This window comes from Salmo salar, chromosome 05 (genome assembly GCF_965601325.2).
Source record: "Salmo salar chromosome 05, fSalSal1, whole genome shotgun sequence".
Lineage (NCBI taxonomy): Eukaryota > Metazoa > Chordata > Actinopteri > Salmoniformes > Salmonidae > Salmo > Salmo salar.
In genome coordinates this window covers 20794373-20798712 of record NC_138295.1, presented here as the reverse complement: position 1 = coordinate 20798712, position 4340 = coordinate 20794373, and positions in this window count along the sequence as shown.

Sequence of the window (4340 nt, the reverse complement as noted above, 5' to 3'; positions counted from 1 at the left end):
GCATACCATACAATAGCTGCATTGTCTGTTGTGTTTACAGGTAAGGTAATTACATTAATTAAATTAAACTGCTACACAATATCTAATATAGAGAGAGTCGAGTTGGCATTTCTACACATTCTAGTTAATAAGTCAAGTCACTGCCTTGTTATAATGTGAGAAACATGATTTATTCCTCACCAGCAGAACATCACTGCCATCGTGTCGTTATGGAATTAACTGAACCTAATCTCAGAAAAGGGTAGTCACTAGTTACCACAACCACAAAGTAAAAATGGTCTATATTAAAAAAATTATTGTGATTAGGGTTAAGGTTAGGTTTAAAAATCAGATTTTAAGAAGATAATTTGTAGATAACTCGTCGCCAAACCCACTGGCTCCAGGTCATCTATAAGTCTTTGCTAGGTAAAGCCCCGCCTTATCTCAGCTCACTGGTCACCATAGCAGCACCCACCCATAGCACGCGCTCAAGCAGGTATATTTCACTGGTCACCCCCAAAGCCAATTCCTCCTTTGGTCGCCTTTCCTTCCAGTTCTCTGCTGCCAATGACTGGAACGAATTTCAAAAATCACTGAAGCTGGAGAGTCATATCTCCCTCACTAACTTTAAGCACCAGCTGTCAGAGCAGCTCACAGATCACTGCACCTGTATATAGCCCATCTATAAAATAGCCCATCCAACTACCTCATCCCCATACTGTTATTTATTTATTTTGCTCCTTTGCACCCCAGTATCTCTACTTGCACATTCATCTTCTGCACATGTATCACTACAGTGTTTAACTGCTATATTGTAATTATTTTGCCACTATGGCCTATTTATTGCCTTACCTCCCTCATCCTACCTCATTTCCACACTGTACATATACTTTTTCTATTGTATTATTCACTGTATGTTTGTTTATTCCATGTGTAACTCTGTGTTTTTGTGTCGCACTGCTTTACTTTATCTTGGCAGGGTCGCAGTTGTAAATGAGAACTTGTTCTCAACTAGCCTACCTGGTTAAATAAAGGTTAAATAATAAAAAATAAAAAAATTTATAAGAAATGGGCGGAGTTTTGTGGTGGCTAATTTCTGCATTACCAAATGAGGAGTTACAAACACACCAGTCCGAGTTAAAACTACATCTTTAATACTTAATTAAGATACTTTTGCAAAAGTTCTTGACCCCCAATAATGCATTCTCTCGAATGAACCAGGAAGGTGATTACAGAATGGCTACAGGGATCTTTTATAGCAACGATACACCCCCTTCAACGTACATTGACAAACCACAGATACTTAGTAACAGTTCACAAAGGTTAAGTTTTGTATGACAGATAAAAATAAAACACATCAGACAGTAACTGCTATGTCAACAGGATTAATGGTATAGCCCAGTATCTGGTCTCCTTAGAACCGTCCCTCCCTGGTACGGTATTGAACAGAACTATTTCATCCAATGGCATATATCAATTGTCAACTCTAGATACTCCCATCTCAAGCAAACCCCCTCTTGACCCTACTCCTGGACAGGCTCACTGGAGAGTGAGCCTCTAGGCCATATATTATGACAGGATAAGTGTGAGATCTAAGAGAGGACATACAAGGGTCCATTTACTGCCATAATCCTCCCCACAATAAAGAAGAGGGAGTGACTTGCTCACAGACATTGTGGGGACAAGTCATTGGTTCCCCATTAATCACTCCATCCCTTCACATGGTTTAAGAAATAGGTAAAGACACATTCCCATGACGACAAGTCTGACCTCTCCCCTCTCTGGGCCCCAAGTGTCTGAGCCCCAGCTAAGGGAGAAGTGCAACTGAAAAGACACCAGAGTCCAATGGACACTTTCTAATGACAAGTACCTCAAATAAGCATATTATACTAATAAAACATCTTAATTTTCTATGTTACCCAACTAATTCTGATTCGTCCACGACATTCCCCTCTCAAGGGACTCCGTCCCTTCTAGAGAATCAGAACAGTAACGTTACATGAGAACCAGTGTCTAAACACAGACATCACAACAGAAAAGACAGTCATCCCCTCTCAACTTAAAAGAAAATCACAAGATTTAAGAACATTCATTCACATAGAAAATACATATATTCTACATAAACCAAAAACCACAAAACAATAACTCATTTCATGGGGTTCCTGCAAATAACATCCCAAGAAACTCAGCACTGTCTCTCATTACCATCCCCCAACATTTACTAAACACTCTATCAATTTGTCTGGGAAGGCTATGATACACAGTCACCTGCACGAACCCATGAAGAAAAACAAAAAATGCATACAGTTTATGAGATTCAAAGCTATATTTTCCATAGACAGTGAAAAGCACATAATGAATGCATAATGCAGTGCATGCAACAATGAAGTTTAATAAAATAATCTTTAGTTATCTATCACACTCCAATGGATCAGCATAGTATGTTGGAAATGACTATTTCCATCCCAGAAACTACGATTAGCATATCTTGTTGAACAAATCCAGGTAGTGACTCCTAGTTAAAATAAAATGTATCTCCTTGGTGCCTATTGAACATGACCCAAGACAAACATCATGATTCCACTATTTATAAGGCAACACCTATAGATCAAATAGATTAGGATCCTTTTCACTCTCCTGATCAGAGTTCACCCATGTCATTCCCCCATGGCATGCTTATAATAACCTCAACATCCTTAGTTCATAACAACAATCAAAACAATCAGTCCCTAACACATTAATTTATTCACTCATATAGATTTTAACATACTCAACTCAAATCAATCCTTCAGTTTTTAAAATCATTCATTTTCCAACTAAAATCATAATTAGAACTCAGTTAATTATCCAACCAAAATTTCAAAATGACATTGCTCAGTGATTCAAATTGGTCTTATCACTCAAAGTAACAACTCAATTTAAACAAACATCAATATTAGCAGAATGTACATTCATTTTAACATCCAGTATAATTATCCCATAATTTCTACTATTAACAATTTTATCACGATTATTCTACAGATCAGTATCTCAATGCATTCTTAATCTAAATTACTATAATTTTACGTGGTGTAGACCTCTACAATCAACCTGATACCCCAAAAGTCTAAACAGTTTTGGGCACAGTTGACTAAACCCCTCTCTCCAGGCACTGATTCTTCTGGCGTCCTCTTCTGGCACCCTCTTCGTTCTTCTTCAGATAGCTTTAAAGTTCAAAGTGAATGACCCATCATAATGTCCCAATGTCAATGTTTCACTTTAGATGCCCATTATGTCTTGTCCATTCGTCAACCAATATACCAGCAACATAAGAAAAGTTTAGAACAGCACCTTTTCCCATGCTCACTCCACGTGGACTCCTCTCACACTCCTGAGAGAAACATGAGAGAAAAGCAGTTGATAGCTTAGATCGGATACTGTACACCGGTTGCTGGCTCGGCCATTCCTCTCAGTAGAAATGGTTCGGACAGGGCCATATTCAGCCAATTAGAGGGGGTTTGAGGTACACACACTTTTCGGTCCAATTATCTCTTCCATACATTAGGATACCGTCTGATGCCACTTTTCATGATAACCTCGAAAGAACAGATCAGAACAACAGTGTAGTTCAGTTCATTAACTACATGATAAATTATGACTTTTACCAATTATTCTTAATACAAATGTCTAAACATTATTCAAAGAGAATAACAACACATTCTATTGAAATTATTCTTTCACATTGGTTAATACTTCTCATCACAATTTCAACTCCATCGCAGATCCACAGAATCAGGAACTTAGACCTATAACCCATCAGGAATAGAACCGAACAAACACAACAATACACTCCTACACATCACTCAAGGTGTGTAAACTTCAATCCAAAACCTCAAAGGACTGAATCCAAACCCTCAAAGGACTGTATCCTCCCCCATTTTTTTTAACACATGACTCTCCATGAGAGTAATGTATAAAAAAAACACTGCTACAAATCAAAAGATAAATCAAAATGTCAAATAACATAACCAAATGAAAATCACAACTCTGAAAACCTCCACAAAGAAAAAATAATTTACCCATATGGTCATAGGAAAACTGACTTCAAGCAGCCTACCCTTAGTGAAAGGCAATGCCCTATATCACATAGGTCCAAATTCTAAGAACTTTAAATTCCATCATAATTATACATTTCATGAATTACCTTGAAATCAGTATAACAAATGACCTAAAATGTATTATCCAAATGGCTTTCCCATGAGGCTGATCAGACCACACAGGAAAACCCAGACAAAGGTCATAAGTCAAACCACCCCTTCACAGAAATGTTTCTTACTATCTTAGACAAAAAAAATTCAAAATCAAACATCATTTTCTACATG